The 25,144-nt window shown below is 41.0% G+C and overlaps 2 long non-coding RNA genes across 2 annotated transcripts in view; one reads left to right on the top strand and one right to left on the bottom strand.

The window, feature by feature from the left end:
* Positions 1–25,144, top strand: part of LOC309622584 — a 1,043,817-nt gene that overhangs the window by 538,554 nt on the left and 480,119 nt on the right. The window lies entirely within an intron of this gene.
* LOC309622536 overlaps positions 15,092–25,144 on the bottom strand; it is a 33,953-nt gene continuing 23,900 nt past the window's right edge. The window contains exon 3 of the long non-coding RNA XR_014240949.1: positions 15,092–22,934. This is a non-coding gene — a long non-coding RNA (uncharacterized lncRNA). The remainder of the gene's footprint in view (positions 22,935–25,144) is intronic.

Here is a 25,144-nt window from a genome sequence, read left to right as displayed (position 1 = left end):
CGGGCGTCTAACCAGACAGACTTTGGGATCAAGGAACACTTCACAGAGAACAGGACATTAAAATTAAGTCCGGATGTAAGCAGGAGCTCCAGGCAGAGAGGGTTATCTGTGAAAAAGCCATATGACAAGTGCGATCATGGGCCATTTAGAGAAGTGAATATTTAACTTTGTGTCTTCTTTGTAGCTTGAGGATGGGGTAGGGTGGGGACAAAGCTGGGAAACTGGCTGAGGTCAGCTCAGATAGGACCTTAAAAGTTATTCAGTAGTGTGTGGGAGTCATTGCAGGGTTTAAGCAAGGGATTGACTTGCAGAGATTTTCAACTTAGAAATACCATGTTAGCAACAGATTGGAGGAGAGACGAGAGCCAGTTTGGAGTAGAGACAGAGACCTGTTTTGAGGTTGATGGAGAACTATAGATTTGGCAATGGGTCCAAAGACTGGTTAACAGACTCAAAATATACTAGGTAGAAACTTCAAATGGTGGACTTGAGTGTGAACAGAGAGGAAGAAGGATAAATGCTAGTCTCCACTTAGCTTTTCCTTTTTTGTCGTATTTTATATAAACTGCACCCAAAGAGGTAGCACTACCCTCAACAAAGTTTAAAGTCCCTGATAATAGGCACAATCTTCAATCAGCTATAGACACTTCATGTTGCCTTCAGTGGTATCTTACATAAGCACAGCCTAAATAAGCTTTTGCTGAATTTGCCGAAACACCTAATTTTTAGTAGGCAAACTTAATTTATGATAATGCCAAATAGGGCACAATTTTTTCAAAGGAATAATTCTACAGGAAGATCACTTCGAGAAAGGCCTATTGTTGGGGGTCATGCCACGTTCATCCATCCATTTTTCGTTCCACAACTACTTACTGAGTGTCTCTTACATGCCAGGAGTTGTTTTGGGTGTTGGGATACAGCAGCAAACAGGACAACAAGCTTCCTGCCTTGAGCTTACTCTACCAGGGAAAGACAAAGATAAGTAAACAAATAAAATTAAAATATAAATGCACATAGGTATAATTGCCAAGGGAAAAAATGGAGTAAGAAGTGAAAGCAACCAACTGAGGAGGTAATAATTAAGCTAAAAACTAGGTGACAAGAAGGTGGCAAAATACGTGAGAAGAATATTCTAGGCAGAGAGAAGAGTGAAATGCAGATAGCTTGTGTATATAGGACTTAAAGGGGAGGGGAGGAAAGAGCCTGGGGGTGAGTTCAGAAAGGTGGGAAGCTCACATAGGGCCCCATGAAAGAGAGTTTGGATGTTTAGCAGGACATTGGCATGATCTGACCATGAAGATATTTTTTTTCCCCTAGAGGTGGTCCAAGCCTGTTCCTCATACCCTTGGAGGCAAGAAAAGCAGTTTTCCATGACTGTGCCTTTCCTGAGAAGGTTCCACAGGGAGCTGGCCAAATCATATCTGTGACCTTCATTTAGTAACATTTCATCTGGGCTTTGCTCCAGCATCTTTAGCAATTTTAGGTATTACTTATCCAGGGAGAGAAATGTACACAGCACATGGTCCAACAGAGGGAACTGAGCCTAACAAAGAACAGAGTCTCTATTGTGTAACTGCTTGTGTAGGGACCCCTTCCCTCTGTCACCTGTCTCTCCCTGGAGCATGAAGACCAAGGAGATGGTGGTGGATCAGGGCAGAGCCAATGAGGCCTGTTATGACTGGAGCGCCATACAGAGATGCTAGAGAAGAAATGAAGGGCGGCGCTCTGGAGACGCCAGAGGGCGGCAAGGTGCAAAAGCAATGGTTGTAGATGATGAGCATGAGGTTGAAAGATGGGGAAATGAAGGCTGAGGAGAAAATTCGGCTTTGAGCCTCATCAGAATCACAGCTGTGAGACACTGGTCTCTTCTGGTTTCCCCAAGAAGAAACAGGTTAAATTTCTGAAGGTTCAGTGGGAAAAAATGAAAGAGCCAAAGCAGAAGTTAAATGATAAAGCAAAACTGGATATATCGAGCCCCCATTTTCCTCCACCCCATTTTCACACCAGGTCTTCTTCTCTAAACCTTGAAGAGCCAAGATAACGTCTTAGAATAAGAAAAAGAGACTTAGAACTGGAACTCATATAAAGAGGGAAAATATCAATGGTAAAGGGGCTTCTGGTGAGCAAGATTTGTTATATTTTCCCTTATAAAGATTAAAAATATGAGGGCATGCAATGGTGTTTTAGTCACTGCTATTCTCCTTCTGTCCTCTCCCCACAGCCCCATCCTTAGAAGAAGCCTATTTTCAACAATCTGTAGATTCAAAGATGATTGTTCCTTTTGCTTGTTATAAATGTGGTTGGAACCATACCATCCACTCTGAGGTCTTGGGCTCTTTTGCCCAGTCACTAGATATTCATCAATGCCCTCACAGTTGACTGGCGCCCATGTGTTTGTGATCTCGCAGATACACCATTGTAATGCTTCATTATGGTTTTCCTAGGAGGGGGGAGAAAGGGGTGGGGATGTCCTGCATAGGTTCAGCATGTACAGAACACTGCTATCAGAATTTTACCCATAGTAGTAGGCTGAGCATGTCATTCTAATCACAGGGGAACCGTACTGGCTCCTGGTCAAATGTTGAATTGATTTTTAAAATGTTTTGATGACTTATATATTCAGTGCACAGTTTGGGGCCTCTGTTTATCTCTCCATATGAGCCGAGTTGCAGCTTGAGAGCATTTGAAGCTTGCTCTATTGGCCATTTGAAAATATAGGTTTAAGTCACATAGAGCATGTGCTTTCAGTTGCTGTCTCACATTTGGAGTTCATTCCTGGCTGGCCTCCAAAGCACTAGATGAATAGACCTCTCTAAGATGAAATTTCAGTTTTATCTTTACATGGAATGCTTTTGAATTAAACATATACATAAGTTGTGCATGATTTTATTTTGGGTTATACAGCACAGGAGAGCTTGAAAGAATAGAAGAGGAAAGGAAAACAAAAACATCGCCCAGCCTACTGGTTACGTTGGTCACAAGTTACCTGGTTTACCTTCCAAGTTCAGCCAGGTGTTCCAACCAGCAGGAGGTCTGACTTTCGCCCAAGTCTCCCACCAGGATAGATAAGACAATCTTGCCAACACAGAGTGAAAATTCAGAATTGGACCAGAAAGACAAGACTTTTGTTCGCCTAGGAATTGATTCATGAAAGAAAGGAGGAGGGAACTGACATAAAAACCAGGAGGAAATCTGAACTGCAGATCTGGGGGAATGGCTAAGCTTTTGTGCTATGTGTTAGATTAGTGAGGATGATAATTACTTGAAATTAGGAAAACGAAAAGCAAGACAGGAATGTGATAGCCTGAAAAACCAGAATCCCCAGAGCTCTGCTTGTCCTGTCATGACTGCCTGATCTTGCACAATTTTTCCCAGGGTGGGTGTAACACAGAGTTCCGTATGCTTAGGGACATGTTTGATGGATTAAACTAAAATCCAACCTGGGATATCCATTATATTGCAAGATGCAAGCTTAATACATATGGAGTTGGTAGAAAATGTTTATGATGGGAGGCAGAGATGAGTCAAGGCTGCTTTTTAAAATTCGTAAGGTTAATGCTCATGTTACTCAAGATCCAAAGGGCTAATGATTTCACTTTCTGATCATGCTTAGTTCGCTCTCTCCGCTGGAAAGATGTCAGTTGTTTCAATCCTGTCTCCAGAGAATTAAAATACCCTTAAGTCATTTCCATGGGTGTAAAATGATAGCAAGCAAGCCCTGAATTAGCATTCCTAGCCCCTTGCAGGGTTCAATGTCCACTGGAGAGGAGGCAGAAAGAAAGAAAATGATGTTACAGCCAATTCCGGCGTTGGCTCTATCAATACCATCATTTCATTTTCCAAAACACAGGGCCTGAATGCTGAATACAACAGAGACAAGTATATTGAATCCGGATCAGCTGACCAGGGACATGAGGACAGCTGAAGTATTCACATTTCTAAGGTTACCAATCCAGGTCTTAAAGGGTTTAAAACCTAAGGTCAAGGCAAAATGTGATCAACCTGTCTGGATCAGCCAACATGTTTCAGAATAATGGTTTCAGGTCTGAGCATCAGAGGTAGAGTTCCAGTGACGCTCAGGACACTTAAGTTTCAGGGCCCCTCACTTTGCACAGATTCTGAGAGGAGTCCTAAGTATGTGTTCTTATGGCCATGTGTTTTTCTAAAACTTGTAAAAGTAAGATAATTTAATTACCATGGATACAGACTGCTGTCTCTTTCCACTCTGACTTGCCCTCCATCACACGTCCTTCATGCTGGGAGGCCCCAGAGTGGCCATGTGCATTTTGAGTACCTGATAACGGGAAGTCGAGTCGGGGATCCCTTGGCTTGGGTTTAATATGATATATTTATGAGGTTTTCAGTGATTTCTGTGCATAATTATCACTAATCGCAGAGTAACAATGACTTCTGGTAATGGACCTCTCACCCACAGGTCCAGTTCACCCAGTTGGATCCTGAAGGCACATGGTCTGAAGTAATACTGTGATATGAACTTGCCCCACAGTGCCTAGCACCAAAAGTTAGTGGGTGGTAAAAGAGAAAAAAGTTTTGCAATGCATGAAGCCAGAAGCTATTCTGGCTTTTTTTCCAGATTTCTTGATGTTTATGGTATCTGATAGCCTTTTGAAATGTATAATTTGTTGATTTCTTTTTGCATTCTAAATGAATATTTCTTTTCATACTAATTTATATTGTAGCTGTGTTGTATTTTTCCTAAAGAGTTCATCCCTGCCAATCACTCAAGGTGGTGTCCAAGAAGTCACCAGATAGCATCATAGACAGTAGGCAAAGGGTTAGAATAGCAAAACTTTCTGGAACCTGAGATTTCAGAGGCTGAAAGAGGTATATGATCAACATTGCTAGAGATTCTGGTGTAGCTCTGACTAACCCTGCCTGACCAGTTCTTCACTGGATTCTGAACAAGATCTTTCACTATAAACACCCTCTCCATAGGAAAAAAAAAGTATCCTTGAAGGAGAGCCCAGTTTTTCCTAGGATCAAACATTATGTGCCATGGGCTTCCCTGGTGGTGCAGTGGTTAAGAATCTGCCTGCCAATGCAGGAGACAGGGGTTCGAGCCCTGGTCAGGGACGATCCCACATGCCGCGGAGCAACTAAGCCCGTGCACCACAACTACTGAGCCCGCGAGCCACAACTACTGAGCCCATATGCCACAACTACTGAAGCCTGCGTGCCTAGAGCCCATGCTCCACAACAACAGAAGCCACCACAATGAGAAGCCCGCACACCGCAATGAAGAGTAGCCCCCGCTCGCCACAACTAGAGAAAGCCCATGCGCAGCAACAAAGACCCAATGCAGCCATAAATAAATAAATAAATAAATAAATGTATTTTAAAAAAAAATTATGTGCCATGTTTTTTCCCACCAATGCTGTCATCCTCCAAGGGCTGGACAGAGTACCCTGTTGAAGAAACTGTGATAATCTATCACATTCACTTGGTTAAATTCTGTTATCACTGAACCTCAAGTATGAGGTGTCAAATCCAGGAGCCTCTCCCTATCACCTTGAATCCCTATTTGTATTCCACCAGGATGCCAAGCTCCTCCTAACTTCCAGGATAAAATAAGGACATGAAAACCAAGCTCATTATGATTTACTTAATCACTAGAACACATTCTTTCTTCCATTCCTTAAAACACTTGAGTATTCTTCTGTACAAACACCAGGTTTTGTTTAGTGTCCTAATATGATTTGATTAGATCTCAACCTCTCTACTTCTTTCATAGCCCATCTATAAACCATATTCCGAAGGATGTTAATTCACAAAAGAAAGTAGCTGATGAAATACAGTGTGGTGTCAGGACCTGTTAACACACATATTCCTTTCTGCTGTACAAGGCATAATAGGGACACTGAGGTCTCAAGCAGCTTAAGTCCATCAAATGGGTTAAAGTAAGGTATTTTCATTATAGACAGGCTATTTGCATATTTATTCTTATGCAGAATTATAGTAAACAGGATACAATTCAAGAGAAAAAAATCTAATAACTCAGAAGGAGTTAAGAATAGGCAAGTTTAAATCCCACATATTAAAACTGACCAAAAGTTTCTGAGTATATAAAGCTACTTTTAAGTACACATGCACTACACGGATACTTTACACCATTAATATTATGCATGTGTCAGCAACCAGTTATAAATCTACATTCTCTGAGATGTGTTGTCAACTCCTAGTAAAATTTAATCATATGTTCAAAAGCATCAGACTGCAAGCATAATAAAACATAGTGCCATTATTTCAAATGTCACAAGTAAAGACAACAGTTAGTGTGGACACCACTGAACACCCTATTCTTACTCTATCCTTTACCAACACAACACAAACAGTAAAGTTTTACCAGAAAGTTACCCAAATCATAAACAGCATCCTATGATATCCAGTCGTCAAATGGTCACTGATGATCCCTGCCTCCTGGGATTTGCACCCCTGTGAAGTCTCATCCCACATTGTATCAGATTTGGTCTGTGTGGCCAATAGAAAATGGCAGAAGTGGTGATACCTTACTTTTGAGATTAGGATGTAAAAGAATGTGGCTTCTTGGGTACTCTTGTTTTTCATTCAATCTTTCTCTCTCTCTCCTTCCCCTCATCACTTCCTCTGGGGGATACAAGCTGCCATGTTGTGAAGAGACCTATGAGAGGCGCCTGTGGAAGTGAAACTGAAGCCTCCAGCCAAGAGCCAGCAAGGAACTGAGGCATGCTAGCATCCACCAGAGTGGATGGAGATTTGACTGGTACACCCTACGCTCCCAATATCAAGTCACTATTGGTAGAGGACCTATCTCTATGACCTCACAGAGATGAGAAAAGCCTGGGTATAGACTTAAAACTGAGAGGGTCACACGCTAAAGACTAATCATCTCCCGTGTTCAACCAAACTACAAACAAGTGCACTTTAGAGGCCATGAGAATGGGGTAAAGGACAAACAAAACCATCAACGATTCTGTTCTGTTCCCACTTCAAGCTCACATGTCTTCTTAATCCAGGAGAAAACTACAAACTCAGGCCCCACATTTTAGAGGAATGTTTAAATCACATGGCACCAAATTGCTTACAGTAGATTCCTTTGAATATGACTTTGCATTTTCTGTGCATTTAGAGATTGCTTCTGATAAGTCAATTAGAGTTTTTCAGAAACTGTTAACTTACGCAATATGCCAAGTAAGAACAACATTTTTTAACCTACCAAGGGAACAGAATATACATTCAATTCTGAAAGTTCCCAAGGTAGAGGTCAATAGTGGCTAATTCACTGATATTTCTGGTGCTGATTCTATAGGCAAGAAATCAGTATTTCTAACCCTAAACTTTGGAGAGAAACAGTAGATTTCTAAGTGATGATGTATATTTTAAGATGCCCTTTCCTCTTTCTTTCTTTCTTCCTCCTTCCATGCAAGACTCTCATTGGTGACTTTTCTGCTACTATATTCTGGAGGAACAGATTATGTCTAGTTCATTTCTGAATTCTTCTCACACTGCTTATTACCATGCAAGCATATACAAGACGTGTCAAATGATTTGATCTAAATCAAGCCCTTCCTTTCCAAGCCAAACCTAATGAGATCCTATGAAAGAGAACAATAAACAGTAAAATTTAAAAAGAGTAATATTCTAAGAAAGCAAGAGAAGTAATACATAGGCACATTGTAATACCCTCCTAATGAATTCTGGCTTAATTCAAAGGTGAAATATACTCACTATACTGAGGTAGAACCAGAGCTGGATGTGAAACCAAGAAAGATTTAGAGCCAAAGCAACATGTAGTCCTTTGTTCTACTAAGTTATCAGAACAAAGTAGGGATTTTTCTGATTCCATAGAAATTACCAACCTTTATACATTTTAAACAATGAAAACAAGAAAAGTGCTATACTTTTGCAGGTATAGTGAGTGATAGTGAGTAATTCTTCCCATATATGTTTCCACTGAAAATGCTTTTCCATGAAGTACTCATTGCTACTCAGTCCTGGAAGTTGTCTCATAAAAGGCATACAGAAATCCCCTTCATCTTCCAGGAGATAGTATAAGTCATAAACTTCTTATTCCAAGCAACCAGGAAATAGAACTTTATTTACAAAGTTAAAATAGAAGCTGCAATAAATAATTCCTGCCAGCAATCTAAAAATAATTTTTACTCCTAATTACTATAAAAATAATACAGGGAAATGTTGGAGCCCTATTTTCCAGAACTTCCTGGCTATGCAAATGACAAAGTGTCACTTGGCAACAGTTGGACAAACAACAGAGTTTTGTGTCAACCAAGACAAAGCAACTGGCGATCACTGGGATGCCGTAGGCTGAGGATGGGGTGGGGGGGAGGGGCTGGCAGCTCCTTTATGAACAATATTATCTGTAACCTACCCCAGCCCTTTCATATTTTTTGCTTTCCCCAAAAGTCACTTGTTAATTTCCCATTAGACTGAATCAAAAGGAAACATTCTCAAGTATTGAATAAGCATCTGGCCATAAGGCAAAACAACTGTGTCAGTGAATCAGCACCTTTCTAAAATTGAATTTGACCAATGAAGCAAGCAGTCTGTAAGAACTTTTGTGTTCAACAACATCTGTCACTAACTGAGATATTTCCAACTGTTCTAAATTTCCTATTTGCTAAATAGTTCTCACATCACTAATAAGTTCAATCTGACTTTGCTAAACTAATACTTTTCTGTGGAATTAGATGCCAAGTATTGGTGGAATTACCCAGCAGAATGGACTGCCTGGGTTTGAATCTCACTGCGCCGTATACCAGCTATGTGTCCCTGGGCAAGTAACTTAATCTGACTTTAGCAATGGTAAAGAGGAAATAACAGTAGAACCTATTTTAAAAGGTGGCTCTGAGTGTTAAGAGGCAATGAGCATGTCACATGCTTGGCACAATGCTGGGCATAAACTAAGTGCTCAGGAGGTAGTAATCCCATTATTCTTGTTGTTTTTTCAGTCTTATTTCTATTGTTAATATTATTACTGTTGCAAAACTATGAGAGCTGATTTCCTAAAATGAATGCCTTGTGGCATACTCACGTGTAAAAGTTTGACTACCGTCCACGCATTAAAATGCAATGTTATTAGAGAGCACACTTATCAAGCTGTACATGTGTATAGGCTTATAATAATAAGTACAGAAGAAATAGGGTATGGGCTTTACATTCTCAGAATTAATCATGGGTACTCTGATGTCCCATGTGAGTCATGGAGCCGTTTCTCCCAATAATCTGCATGATGATTATGTTACATCTGCTATTAAAACATATTCCAATCTCTTCTTAAACCCAGATTCATACTCTGCATAGTAATTCTCAACTTCTCCAGCAATAGAATTCACAGGATATGTGATGAAAAGAACTTTGAGAAATTCATCTCCACTCCAAAGAACAAAACCATAGCCAACAGGGAATCTATAATTTACACATGTCCATATTCAAATTAAGATAAGGAGACACCAATAAGGAAAACCCAGGAAAGCTGTAGGCTAAATAACTCATCCAGAAGGAAAAAAAGGGAGCTCTGAAATGAAGTCTTGTTCATAAAAGCAAAATCCCTGCAGGGCAAGTCAGCTGATTGGTTTTTAATGGAGGGCAAAGTTTAATCCAGTTACAAACTAAATCACACTGAAATCAAGTCAGGATCCCTCTAGCTGACTATAAAAAGACTCTAAGAGGGTGCCGTCCCTGTTGCTTTCCTAAAGAGTAAGAGATCTTACTCTTTCCTTCATGCTATAGTCATCATTCTATAAAATACAGAGATTATTTACAGGCAGCTCTTTAAGATGTACGTTTAGTTAACTGCCTTTTTTGGAAAAATCCCTCTTCTCTTAGGGAATAATGAAATAATTCATTTGAAATAATATGAGGCAATACACTTTGAAAGAGGGTTATGAGTAATACAAAAGTCAACTGTCATCTATTTGGAGCTTAGCAAAAATAAACCAAAGAATTGATGTGTTTGAAGTTCTCACCTAAGTAGAGGACTAACATTTATGCCAATGGATGGAACTCACCTGGCCATGGTTAAAAAAAAAAAAAAAGAGAAGTAAAGAATAACCATTTGTTAAGAGCCATTATGAGTCAAACAGTTGTAACTTATATAGACTAAGTCATTTACCCCTCGTAACAATCCGATGGTGAGAATATTTTTGTCCCCATTTTAGGAATGATGAAAGAAACTGACATCCAAAGAACTTAACTGACTTATCCAGTATCCCACAGCTACTAGGGATTCAGCCACCAGAGAGCAAAACTGTCCATATTCTTTACACTATATATACCATTAACCTACAAATGGACCAAGTTATTTCACATATACACACAGAAATTAACTTTAAAACAAGTTTTAAAATTATTGACTTGGGTGTTGAGAACTCAAAGTGTGTTCTGATACATAACTATCATTATAAATGACAGTCTGGAAGACCAGTTTGCAAACAAGTAATGATGGCAGAATTTCACATAAGTGCTTAATCGCTGCTGCATTAATTGATCATTATTTTGTTTTTCTTTATTTTCTTGGATAAGGTGTTTGGGTTTGTTGTGGGAGAAGGAAGGTGAAAAATTGCAATTCATCACCCTAGATATTAGCCAGGGACTATCTGATTGTAAGGAACAAAAACTCACTTAAATTAGCTTAAGTAAAGTAGGAGGAACAGGAAGAATGAGGCTTAGATGGGGAACCGAGCAGGAACAGATATTCTACCCTCTAGCACTGGGGGTCACTTCTTGCCTTTGCTCTGCTCTGTGAGGTTGCTTCTTCTCTCTCTGAGGGTAATTTTCTCTGCCTCTCCATACTCACAGGAAAAAAAATGTCCCACTTTATATCACGTCCCAGTTCAAATACATCCCTAAAAAAAAAAAGGAACCTCTGAATATGTTTGTAAATACTCTCTGGAATATCTGGTTCACTGGAAACTTGTATCTATTTTCTGCTCCAGCAGCAGAAAGGGGTTCTCCAAACTCTCAAAGCATCGACGTGTGTATTAGTCTGCTCAAGCTGCTATCACAAAATGCTATAGACTGGGTGGCTCAAACAACAGACATTATATCTCACAGTCTTGGAGGCTGGCAAGTCCAAGGATAAGGTGTTAGTGGATTTGACAGCTTGTAGACAGCTGTCTTCTCACCATGTCCTCATATGGAGGAGAGCTCTGGTCTCTTCATCTTCCTGTAAGGGCACCAATCCCATCATGGGGGTCCACCCTCATGACCTCATATAATTATTTCCCAAAGGCCATCTCCAAATACCATCACACTGAAGGTTAGGGCATCAACATGTGAATTTGAGGGGGATACAAATATTCAGTCCATAAAGACTTGTGTCACCACCGCCTTGGTTCTCAGGCATACTCCCCCACCACCATCACCAGTGTCCCCACATTTCCTGGCCCTCTCCTTCTTACATTCCTAATCTTTCTTCTGCTGCTAGCACTTCTTTTTCTCTGCTTCATTAACCAGCAAAGCCTCGGGAAGAGTTGTTCGCCGAAGACTTTGAAACAATAGTATTTTGGGCACTGAAAGCTCTAAGAGCATCTGCAGATCTTCTGGAGGGGTCCCTGATGGATGTGGCTTCAAAAGCAGCATCCTAAAGGCAGATTTAGGGAATCCATTCTGGATTCTATTTCAGGCATGACCACCAGATACAGTGCCATGGACAAATCACTTCTTTCTTCTAAACATTACTTAAAAAGCAGGAGGGGGCTTCCCTAGTGGCGCAGTGGTTGAGAATCTGCCTGCTAATGCAGGGGACACGGGTTCGAGCCCTGGTCTGGGAAGATCCCACATGCCGCGGAGCAACTGGGCCTGTGAGCCACAATTACTGAGCCTGCGCGTCTGGAGCCTGTGCTCTGCAACAAGAGAGGCCGCAATAGTGAAGAGGCCCGCGCACCGCGATGAAGAGTGGCCCCCGCTTGCCGCAACTAGAGAAAGCCCTTGCACAGAAACGAAGACCCAACACAGCCAAAAATAAATATAAAAATAAATAAATAAATAAATAATAAAAGATTACTAACTAAAAAAAAAAAAGCAGGAGGATCTCAGAATTCCCTGGCAGTCCAGTGGTTAGGACTCAGTGCTTCAACTGCAGGGTGGGTTCAAACTAAGATCCTGCAAGCTGTGTGGTGCAGACAAAAAAAAAGTGGGAGGATCTGAGTAGAGTAGATACCCTAAAGTCTACAGTTCTGTGACCAGGACACTGCTCCAGCTTTGCCATGCCTCCATTTATTACCATTTAAAGTCTATGTAAATATACTTGATGCTTAAGCTACATTTACCCTCCTATTACAAATTACTTTATCTGCCTACTTGTGAATCCATTTATTTTTAGTTCTTCAAAAATCATGATCAATCGCAAAGGTGTGTTGTTGTTTTTTTTTTTTTTTTTAGTTGTGTTGTTTTTATGAGTTCTTCACTGGTTCTAGCACTCCAAGGAATTCATTTATTCATTTATTCTTTCAACCACTGCTTAGTGAGCACCTCTGTCAGACATAAAGAAAAGTGCCAGACATGTCAGGCCCTCAAAAGAAGCTGAACCTCAAGAAAACTGATCACCATAGAACAACAGCAAAGAATACTAGCAGCTTCTATGAGGGCTAACAAATATGTCAGGCTAAAATACCTTTAAAGTTCAGAGTAATGGGAGAAAATATCAATGATGTTTGTCAAGTTCCTAAATGTGACTGAGAGAGCTGAGTCCTTACCAGAGCAGCTTCACTAAGCTGTCTTCTAGACAATTAACAACGTCACAAAGAGCTCTAGTACACATGTACAGAAAGGAAATCGGGGGAGGGCGAGAAGGAATTGATGATTGGTTGATTTCTATCCTCCGTGTGCCTCCGTTCCCTTCTTACTTTCTTGCTAGAAGTGGGGAGGGGTGTGGCAGAGAGGGGAAGGGTGTCAGATATCTGTCATTCATTATACCAAAGCTGTAACGAGGACGATTCCCTGAAGTCCTGGGCCAGCAGGGCCAGCTGTGCAGGGTCTTCTGGTCATTTCATTAACACCCATCACCATCACCACCACCACACAACCCAATAACAGAGACCTGTGTTTTACATGATTGAATTTTTCCCTACCTGTATTAGTCATACTTCTCCAGAGAAACAGAAATTGAATATATATATTTTGGTTTTTTCAGAGGCAGAGAGAGAAAGAGATTGATTTATTTTGAAGAATTAGCTCAAGCAATTTTTAGAGGCTGCAAGCCTGAGACCCAGGAAAGCCAGTGAGGTAATTCAGTCTGAGTCCAAAGGCCAGAAAACGAGGGGAGTCAATGGTGTAAATCTCAGTCCGAGGGCAGGAGAAGATGAGATGAGACGTCCCAGCTCAACGTGGAGACAGGAAAGAAGTGGCATATTCCTCCTTCCCCCGCCTTTTGTTCTATTCAGGCCCTGGACAGATTGGCTGACAGCCACCCACACTAAGGAGGGCAATCTTCTTCACCGAGTCCACGGACTCAAAAGCTAATCTCATCCAGAAACACCCACACAGACACACCCAGAGCTAATTTTTAATATGCTATCTGAGCACTCTGTAGCCCATGCAAATTGACACAGAACACTTACCATCACACCACCTATCACATCATGATGGGGTCGTACTCTATGTGAATAGTTTATAAGGAAGGGTAAGGTGAGATGGGGCCCAGAGTAATTACAGAAATGTGATGTAAAAGCAACCACAGAATTCCCACAGGCAAGAAAACGTGCTGGAAGTCTAATCAAATAACAAGAAGGGTGATCTGTCAGGCTCTGCTTTTCTTTCCTAATGTCTTCATGTTCCTATTTCCTCTCCATCCCCATGCCGCCATCTTGACTCATTCACACTGGGGTTCCCAGTTGGCCTCCCTCAGGCTATGCTTCCTGTTCTTCAATCCTATTTTCAAAACTTAGATTATCTTCTCCTAACTGTGATTCCACCACATCCATCCCCTCTCAGAAACCTGATTCAGTCTACATCGTCTACATCGAATATCTGGACCTAGCGTTCAAAGCTTCCTGTTCTCCATTCCCGTCAAACTGGTCTCACTCCCACACGCGGCATGCTCATTCCTGCCTCTCTGCCATACTCCTCTTCTTGAATACTTGACTACCTCCCCATCACAAGCTTGAATCTTTCAGTCCTTCAAGGTCAGTCTTGTTCCACTCCCTTCACAAAAATCAGCTGTGACCACTCTGGCCCTCCACAGTTGATGATCCTTTCACTGAATACCTACAATGCTGTATCAAACAATTTTGCAAGTAATGATGTATTTTAGTATCTTTTAATCTTATCTCTCCAGTTAGACTGTCAACACCTGGCACCATACCTATCATATAGGCTCTATAGGTTCTTTATAAATAAAAGAATAAATGATCACACTGACCATATCATCTGTATTATTTATCTCACATATTAAAAGTCACCCAAGCTAGTACCAATGTTTAATCTAAAAGCATTTATTAAATGGTTTCCAATTGTAGCACCTGGAGGAGTCCTGGAGTGATAATAATGTAGGCAAACTCATGCCTTCGCAGAGCAGAGCATGTAAGTAAGAAAGATGGCATCAAAAGTACAAATGGTCGACTGAAAATTCTGGATATATAGAAGATGATAAGACAGTTGTCATGTACAGGCCAAGGACTCCTGTGAGCAGGAGAGTGGATTTTAGGGCAGTGAGATAGAGGCAGAGAGGAAGAAGGGCCAATGGATTAATAATGAAGAAGGGCATGGAGAAAACGGTCCACATCTCAGCTCAAGTAAGAGAAGGGGTAATGTAATAAAGGAAACAGGCACAAGATGTATAAGCAACCTGGTACCTGTTGAGATCTGGCCCCAAAATGTGATTATGTGCCTGTCAGAGTTGGAGCAGGGGCTTGTTTGTTAATTTGTTGGTTCTAACTCCAAGTATCAGAATACATAGTAGCTATTCTTTGATTCCAGGTGTTATGTGTGGGTTCTCTTGGAGATTCATTGGTTCATTTACTATTTTATTAGGTACTTACTGTTTGTTAGATTTCCTGCCAGCTGATGTTAAAGCATACAAGACACTGGGCCAGCCCTTCAGGTGAAAATAAGACTGATGAGAAGGAAGAACGCAACAAAGTCCCTGTGGGTGGAACAAGAGTAACCCTTCAACTGTCCAGAGAAAGAAGAGACAATTTTGGAGGCAGCTAGTGTTGTGGAAATTGTTCTACACTAAGAGTTGTGCAAGCCAGCTTTCTTTTATTTTTAAAGAGTTTAAGGTGTACATTTTTGATTTTACATTTTACTGTATCTGGTATCAATAGTAACAACAGATGCTCATATAGCACTTACTGCGTGTCAGGATACAGTCTAGATGCTCTTCAAATGGTAATTCATTTAATCTTCACAACAACCCTATGAGATAAATACTATCATCAGCCCCATTTTACAGATGAGGAAACTGAAGAAGAGTTAAGGCCCTTGCCCAACCAAGGCCACAGAGTTCGGCCAGAGCTCATGCTAGGGAGCTGGGCTCCAGAATCCATGTTCATCAGCAATACATTTAAGGGAATATCACACATGGACATCGAATATATTCACCCTGAACACTAGCTAAATCAAAGGTGCATCTTACAATCAACGGGTCCTAAAAATTCAAGAACTCTGTATGATACCACTATACTTGATATATTGCATTGAATTGGGGGTGTAAATTCAGTTTGATCTAGCAAATATTTATTTAGCTGTGGAGGATTAAGAGATGAGTAAGATGCAGTCACTCTCTTTAAGGAGGTCAATATGTAGTGGGAGACACAGATAAGCAAACAGCTTTTCACAGTGCACCGTGCTAAGTGCTGTAGTAGTATTTCTGTTGTGTCAACAAAGCTTGTGGGCTGCTGAAGACAAAGGGATTAATGCTGTCTGCCAGGTCTCGTAGAGGCAGTAACCACTGAGCTGAGGCTTCACAAAAGACAGGCTGCACTCAGGCGGGGAGGACTGTGCACAGGAGAGAGGACTTTCTGGGGATGGCTGTGCAGAGAGCTGATAAGGGGCGATAATAAAACGGTACCGTCACAGTCCCTAAATTCTGCTTTGGCCTTGCCCACCCTTTTCCTCAAGCTTCCTGCTGGGTATATGTGCACAAAAAAAAAGGCAAAGTAAGGCCAGCTAATATTTTCTTTTTAGCTTCCTGCCCTCCCAACCCTAAACCTTAGTAAATACTCTGAGAAGCTAAGTGAGACCCAAGGAAAATGCCTTTAAGTTAGGATGGTTGAAATGCCCATCACAGAATCCCAACACAGCATAGAAGCCTTGCTCTATTTCACCCAAATCCCAAACCCAGTGTGTATGTCTCATGACTCTGGCTTGAGGAAAAGCTAATCCTGAGTATAGCACCAAGTAAGAGGAGCCAGTTACAGAGAGCAGGACGCAAGGACTTGGGCAGTGTGAGAGACAGAGAGAGGGGAGCCTCCCAGGCCTTCAACAACTCCAGGTAAGGCAGGGGAAGCCAAGGATGCAGGAAAGAGCAAGAGAGGGAATCGGGCTGTGGCAGGGAGTAGCCTCCATCCTCGTTTCCACTCCTGCCTTGTGGGATCCTTTGAAGTGTTCACAATACATGCACTGCTGCTTTTATTTATTTTTTTTAAAAAATTGAGTGTAATAAAATCTTCAGCCACTGGCAGTTCTCATAAGGGACCGATGATAGTACCTACTCCTCCTTGGAGGAGAAGAAGGGTCCCGAGGGAGAGACTGTAAGGAACAACACATCACATCCCACGAAGGCGTAAGATTCCACAGTGGACGCAGCGGGTGAGTCTAACTCAGCCGTGCAGAGCACCCAGCTCACGATCAAGAGTCGAGGAATGAGGTCGAGTCCCTCTACCAGTCTCAGTTTCCCCATTTGAAAATGAAGGACATTATCTTGACATCTTAGGAGGCGGCATTTATTTCTGACACGCTAACCATTTTTGCTCATAGCTGGGGTGACAGAGAAGGATTAAAGGAAGAAGCGGATTTCACTTCTACCCCTGTGGCCTCAGGCAAGTTACAGAACTCCCCAACCCTCTCTTTAGAGAGACCTCAATATAATGGCAGTGATGCCTGCCTCCCAGGGCAGTTGGGATGAGTCAGTGAGAGAATGTCAAGGGCCTCACCAGGAGCGTGGCCCATGGAACTCACTGATTCCCTATAGGAGGGCTACTATAATATCAGGACAACCCCTGCCCGCAAATTCTATGGCAGTGGACATAATGTTACTTATAGTAGGGTCAGTGCAGGAACCACAACTCACCCCAGGTATTTTATGCAAAATGAGTTTAATACAGGGATTGAGGGATTTATAAAACCACTGGAAAGAGTGAGAGATGAGTCTCTTGGGATGACTCCCAGAAAAACCCAGAACCAGCCTAGCAGAGGGGATGCTAGCTCAAAGGCGCAACTAGAGCCAGGGCCCACAGTCTAGTCTGAGGCCCCTCCCACAGCAGTAAGCAGGAAAATGGACATGAGAAGCAGTGCTCCGAGATTAGACATGAGATCAAGAGGGGGCCACTACCCGCACTGCTTCTTGACAAACAGGAAGCTAGAGGAGGTGGGAAGACAATGCAGGAAACCCACAGTCTGGATGGCCAGTGAAGACAGTCAGGATCCAAAAGAAGCCCCTGTCTCTCTTCTAAGTCTCCTGTGAGAACTTCTATCAGTGGAACCTCATTTATAGGTAGAATCTTAGCTGCAAGGGAGCCCGGGAAATGTAGTTTCTAAGTAGGCAACCATGTGCCAAGCCAAAACTGTCTAATTATGAAAGAAGGAACAGAATTTTGGAATTCAGTACAAGATGGTCAGAGAAGGCATGTGAGGGCAGAGAACAATATCACTAAAGACCCAGGGCAAAGAAAGAGGAATTAGCTAGAACAACTGGGTAACTCCAACGAACGAGGAGAAGAAGGACCCTGCAAAGAAAGCTAGAAACTAGATATCTGACATTGTCTAAAAGCTAAAATAGAGACCACTTCTGACTCTCCATATTTTCTCCCTTTAGAATAGTTAAAACTTATGATCCTTTCTTGAATGTTTTTCTCCCCCAGAAGCCCCAAAATCCTGTTTAAAGTCTCATTAACTTGTCACTATTAAACAGAGCATCATTAACTGAGTCTGGAGAAAAACAGAGGTCCCTTCCTCAAAGGCCACCTCCACATAGAGCTGGTCCCAACAAAGCTGTGCTATGTTACCTGCTTAGGTTCACTTAACGCACAGTGGAGTGGTTAATAGTTACCTGCCACTAGGTTTTGTGAGTTTCTCTTTGAAAATGCTATTTATTGATATTGTTAGTAGTAGTAGTAGCAGTAGTATTCAAGATGTACTCCTTAAATCAAGAAGGAATTTGCTTAGAGTTGAGTATTGAGTGGAAGGACAGAAAGCAGACAACAGGTGATAATTACATGTTTACAAGAAAACATATTTAATATCTCAAACTGCAGCCTCTGATGGCTGCAGCCATTTTTCTTTGTTCATACTCATGGTTCAGGGAAGGGCTCTAGTTCTTTACTGTCAAAACAGGGTGGCAGAAGCAAGCAAAAAAGACAGTATTGTTTTCATTTTGCACTCATGTCCCTAGACAGAAGCAAGCATTTCTCACATTTGCTTTCTCAAGGCCTTTATTGTCCTAGCTTCCTGTTAAAAATCAAGCTAGTGATGGCAGACCCATGCAATCCCATCAGAATACTGAAAGCTGTGTATTACAGTACCAGGCAGGAAAGTGAGGGCCGGACAATAGGTATAATAGGAAAGTATTAACCCCCAAAGAAATTGATAGTAAGCGGCGAGCCATCACCATTGCAGAGCCCAGGCTACGCCTACAAAACAAGACACAAGTATCATTCATAGAGTTTCACAAGCAAGCAAAACTAAAGAGGTTGAGGGAAAATAGAGAGATAGAGAGGCTGAGGAAACCCAGCTTTGTCCCTGCAGCTCTCCCAGGGAATTGACCAGGTCTCTCTAATTTAAATCAAGTCTGCATTACCAGACACAAGCTTAGCTTGGACATTGAAAGAACAGTTTTGAACAAAGCTGTGTGAACAGAGAATGCTGGATCCATCAAACAGATAAATATGTTTGCAGCCTTTGATATTTTTTTTGTGCATGCCCCTGTGTGTGTTATCAACTAATGATAACTCCCTTCTTTGCAGGAGCAGGAGGGGCAAGAAGAGAACATCTTTCAAAAACCCAGAAGATGGGACTTCCCTGGTGGCGCAGTGGTTAAGAATGTGCCTGCAAATGCAGGGGACGCGGGTTCAATCCCTGGTCTGGGAAGATCCCACATGCCACGGAGCAACTAAGCCTGTGCACCACAACTACTGAGCCTGCGCTCTAGAGCCCATGTGCCACAACTACTGAAGCCGTGAGCCCTAGTGCCCGTGCTCCACAACAAGAGAAGCCACAGCAACAAGAAGCCTGCGCACCACAACAAAGAGTAGCCCCTGCTCGCCACAACTAGAGAAAGCCCACGTGCAGCAACAAAAACCAACGCAGCCAAAAATAAATAAATTAAATTAATTAAAAAAACAAAAACAGAAACACAAAAGATGAACTTTAGTGTTGGTCCTTAAGGGCTTATGGCTAGACTCCCTCAACCCTTCAATGAATCTAAGAGGTAGTAGTCAAGAGAAAGATCAGCGAGCAGATGAACATACAAGGTTAAGGAAGAGTGATTCTTCACCTGGGCCTTGAACATGTACCAGCAGAGGAATTATGCTGGAATATTTCCAAATCATTATAGAGTGTGTTTCTAAAGACGTAGATATACAGCCATAGATACATATCCTCCACTCACATTAAAACTTGTACTAGAGAAGGCAGGCCATCAGTTGCAGAGAGAGACTGATTTGAAATTCTCCATCAAGGTATTTATTCCAAGGAAAGAAAAATTTACCTTCCCCACGTCCTCCTGCCTGGAACAGATGTCAAACCTTTTGGAGAGAGAGGACACAACTCAACATCTCAATCATACCAACTTCTCAAAATTATCAGCCTAGATATTTTCCACAGAGAAGATGGAATAGGTATTTATAAATATACACATTTAACTGAAGTCACGAAGTAGGAAACTCTAAGATAACTCAAGTCAAACAAAATACTTTTACCTTAAGGTCTATATGAATAAAAATATAAAACTTTACTGAAGGACATAAAAGAAGACACACAGTATTGAAGAAATGGAAAGATATATATCACATTGCTAGGTAAGAAGACTCAATGTTGTAAAAAAAGGCCAAATTAATCTATAAATTTACTGAAATCTCAAGTGAAACCCCAACAGTTCCTTTCATGGAACTGACAAGCTGATTCTCTGGATTTCTGTGGAAAAGAAAATGTACAAAAAGAAAGCAAAATATTTTTAAATTAATTAATTAAATAAAGCTATACTAATTAAAACAATGCATGATTAGCACAGGAAAAGGCAACTAGAATAATATACTGAAGCCCTGCCATACCTGTGTGTGTTTGTGTGTGTATGGGGTTTTATTTTAAATTAGTGAAGAGAGGAGAATAAATGATACAAATACAATTTTTTACCCATCTAGAAATACAAGGTCAAGCCCTACTTTATAACGTACCTCAAAATAAATTCCAAGTGAATTTTAAAAACCAACTAAACATTATCATAAAACCATAGAAGACATAAAATGTAGAAGAAAAAAAAAGACTGATGAACGTAACTATGTGAAACAAACTTTTGATTATCAAACAATACTATAAGATAAAATTAAAAGACAAGGAAGAGACCAGGAGAAAATGTTTGGAACATGTAACGGAAGAAGGATAATCTCCACAGTATATAGATATACCCCACAAATCAGTAAGAAAGAGACAGAGAGAGAGCACTACAGTCAAATGGGCAAAAGGTCTGAGAGTCACCCACAGAAGAAACTAGCGAAACAGAGGCTCCCTTGACTCCTCGGTCTTACTCACCCGCACATACAATGCCTCACCAAGTTCTCGTCTCTCCAGCTCCAACACCATTACTCTAGTTCACACTACCGGCATCTCTCTCCCTTCTACCGTGACCGCCTCTCATTTAAGGCCCTTGCATCCAATCGGCCCCTTTCAATCAGTCCTCCACACTGAAGCCAGGCTAAGCTTGATGAAACGCGTGCCACCTCCATGCCTGAATCACAGCTTCCGTTACCCTTAGGGCTGAGAACCAAGTCCTCTGCAGGGTCTACAACGTCCCCACAAAGTCTGGCTCCCCACACAGCGCACGGCGCGTTCCTCCCACTGCAACAAACTTGTTCTCTAGATGTTAGCCTGGCTTATTTTCTAAAATGTACATGCTCCCTGCTATCGCAAAGTCTTTAATAAGCTACTCAGCTGCTCTGGATCCCTCCTTTCCCTTTACCCCCATCTTTTTCTAGGTACCATCTATACTCCGACTCTTCCTTGAAATCTAAACTCAGTATCATCACTTCCTCAGTGAAACCTTCTCTGGCATTCCAGGTTAAGCCCTTGTCCCCTAATATAAGGTCTTATACTATGTACCTCTTCTTTAGGGCACTTGCCACATTCAAAACATAATATTCAGTTACCTGATTCTTTATTAACGGCTCTCTCCTGCAGTATGCTGTTAAGCTGCATGAGCGGAGGGACTATGTCTGTTTTCGCCCACCATGGTATCCCATAGCCTAACACATAATAGGTGCTCAATAAATAATGCTGAATACATGAATTTTCATTAAAAATGTATTTGCGTATATTTGTATCTGTGATTTATATTTATGTGTCATAGAAAGTGCTGGAAAAAATAGGCATTAAATTTTAGCAGATTTTTCCACTGGGGATTTTTACCTAATTTGAATTTTTGATAGTATCCGTGGCTTTTAGAGGCTAAAAAAATCAAGTTATTGCCATTTGGAAAAAAATACTTAGAGGTAAAAATTAAAGCTCTATAACTATATAGTAGCTGGAAAATTTTAAAATATCCCAAACCTGGGATAATGAAGAGTCTGTATTCCTTTATTGTTTTATTTTATGTTAGATGGCCAAAGAGCCACTGTTCCAGCAACTCACTTATCTACACCTGCAGGATTTTCCAGCCACTTCACAGATTACTAACATAGCTTCATTTCTAGGTCACTTCAGTTTTTTGCCCTCATTTGTTGTTGCTGTTGTTCTTTTGCTGCTGTTATTAGTAGTCTTTTTTTTTTAATTCAGTAAATCCATTTTTAATTACTTACTGCAAATACCACCCACTTACCTGGCAAAAGAGACTCCTCATCCCGTTTGAAATAGTGGCCTAATTAGCACTACTGCCAACAAGAAACGAGAAGAAAGAGGGTGGAAGAGGCAAAGGGAAGAATAAGAGAAAGAAAGGGTTTTAAACAGTTGAGGGGAGGGGCTCTAGAAAGGCAAAGATGGCCCTGATTTTTGAGTGATTGTGGGGCTTCTGAAAGATGATGCGTCTCAAATAATTACCAGGTGGAACCAAGAAAGTTGTTAATTGACTTCCATGATTACAGCCTCTTTTCACCTTTGCATAGTTACTCAGAGTAAATGCAAGGCAGTTGTGGGCTATCCTATTCTGAGTCCATCTCTACATGAACCCAGCAAGGGAATGAGGTTGTGACAGATGAGAGTTAATGAAATGAGAAATTTGAGATTAAAAGTTCTAGATTTTGTCTTCAGCATTTGTAGGCTTTCATTCCCCTTGAAACAATGAGCACTGCTGGGCACTGGACCACATTCTGACAAAATTAAACCCGTGGACCAGTTTTTAAACCTTGGAGACCCTTACAAATCCAGACATTTGCTCTGATTCTTATAGCTATTATGAAATTATTACAAATCTCACCTTAAAAATTAATAAGTGACACTCCATGAGCATAATTACATTGTTCATCTTTCCGTAAGCCATAATTCCTCTGCGTGTAATAACATGTGATCAGTCCTTCTTGTAACCCAGCTGCTTCACATAATTGCTTGCTGTCCTACTGAGAAAAACTTGTAATTAATGACATATTAAGCAAAAGAGTGCAACTATGTTCTCATAGTTACAAAATCAGAAATGGTTTCTCCCCCAGAATTAAACCCTGTGATTCCTTCTCCCTTTTTACAATAGCAGTGGGTGGGTTGGAGAGGAGAGAGAATTCAAATATTTCACTTAGAACCTCTACAGTTCTGTATCAATACTACCAGGAGTTTGCCACTAATTGAAGAAATATGCAACACCTGTCTTTTTTTTTTTTCCAGTGGCTCTTATTTTCTTAATAGACATTTTTCAGCAACTTTAAGAAATGTCTCCCTTTGAAATAAAACATCACATAATGGGCCCCATCTGGAATGGCAACTTTGCACACAAACTAAGAAATTGGAAGAAGAAAAATGCATTTTTTTTTGGTCTTTGTCTAACAATTGCAATTAGCTACTTCAATCTCTATATATGTTACCAGGATAGAAAATGAGCAAAGCTTTCCAATGACTAGATACTCAAATCTTGAAAAGGCTGATAGCCAAGGAAATAAACTAGTGAATTTTGTTTATTCAAACTGGAAGCATTTTGCTTTCTATTTAGTTCTATTTTACCTTCATTTTTTGATAGTTTGGCTTTTGGAAAAACATCCATTTGGAATAACATTTGAACTTTCTAATCCCCTTCTTCAAATTTGGATGGATTATTTACGAATCATATGAAATATGAGCATTTTTCTTTAAGTCAAAAACATGGAGAATTTCAAGGGAAAAAGTGACCTCTGAAATCTTGTATCCTAGTGCTGGGATAAATGCAGGCTGGAGTAAGCAGAAGAATTCAAGACTTAGAAACAGGAAAATATTAAAACGGAGCTGCTGAATCTCTTCATTCAGTAACAATTTCCTAGGTCTGCACTCAAAGAAACATGAGTAAGTACAGGTATAATTTAAAACACTGAATACCCTCGTAATGCATGAAAGCCAAGGCCCAACAAGGGAAGGCTATGGACCAAAGATAAGGGTTGCAAGGAAGCCACAGATCAGTATATAATGAGGTGATCATTCTCCTAAAATCAAACAAAGGGGAATTCCTAGTCCTGTGTGGAAAAGGGCCCCAAATTTCAAATTACGTCAGTGGGATAAATATATAGTTGGGTTAAGTGAAATCCTACATCCCAGCTTTGGCAGATATTCAAAGTTAGCACTGCACTAGTTACCACTTTAACACAATTTTGTGTTTGCTTTGGCTTTCTCTGCCATCAGCAGTAGGTTCAGCGGGACCAACCCTGGAGAGCTGTTTCAGGCTGAAGCAGCCAGTTCAACCCTTTCCTTTAGTTCTATTTTATGACATGATTTCAAATCAACCATTTTTCATCCAGTTTTGGCAGACTTTTCTCCCCTAAGAAATTAAGGAAAGGTATGTCCCTTGGCAAATGAAAAGAGAGAAATGACTTGAAAGCATCAGGTTATGAATTCTCCCTGTCATTATATGTGAAGTCCTTTGTAAACCCAATCCTCATCTATGACAGCCAGAATAAGAAGTCTTCTCATTCTTCCCAAGCCTTTCTATCAAACAGTCTTGGGACTGCTGACTGCTGAAATGTAAATCCTATTACAATGTCCATACGTGGCAATAGCAAGTGTCTTCCAAGATAAAACAATGAGTGCTAAGCTCGAGAAGCATTAAAATGAAACTATCGGTATTTTCAGACCTCAAAGGACTATGTATCTTTTGAAGATAATGACATTTTGGACACAAAAATCACTTTACAATTCAGAAATCTCTGACTTTCAATTTGTCTCTGTCAACATATGTTTAGAGTCAATGCATATTGCTTATTTCATTAAATCACTATAAATCTGGGATTGAAATCATCATACTGTTACATTGCAATGCCTTTTTCTAAAGCATAATGTTCCCCATACGTGTTTACTTTCATTCTTTATTCTAGCCCTCTATCCTATTTCCCTCTTTATGGCAATTATCCATGACAATAAGAATTGCCTGGGGTCTTCCCTGGTGGCGCAGCGGTTGAGAATCTGCCTGCCAATGCAGGGGACACGGGTTCGAGCCCTGGTCTGGGAGGATCCCACGTGCCGCGGAGCAACTAGACCCGTGAGCCACAATTACTGAGCCTGCACGTCTGGAGCCTGTGTTCCGCAACGAGAGGCCGCGATAGTGAGAGGCCCGTGCACCACGATGAAGAGTGGCCCCCGCTTGCCGCAACTG

Source organism: Balaenoptera borealis (genome assembly GCF_965194805.1).
Source record: "Balaenoptera borealis genome assembly, chromosome: 2".
Classification (NCBI taxonomy): Eukaryota; Metazoa; Chordata; class Mammalia; order Artiodactyla; family Balaenopteridae; genus Balaenoptera; species Balaenoptera borealis.
Note: the sequence above shows the minus strand (reverse complement) of the source record. Positions and strands in the feature narration are given on the sequence as shown.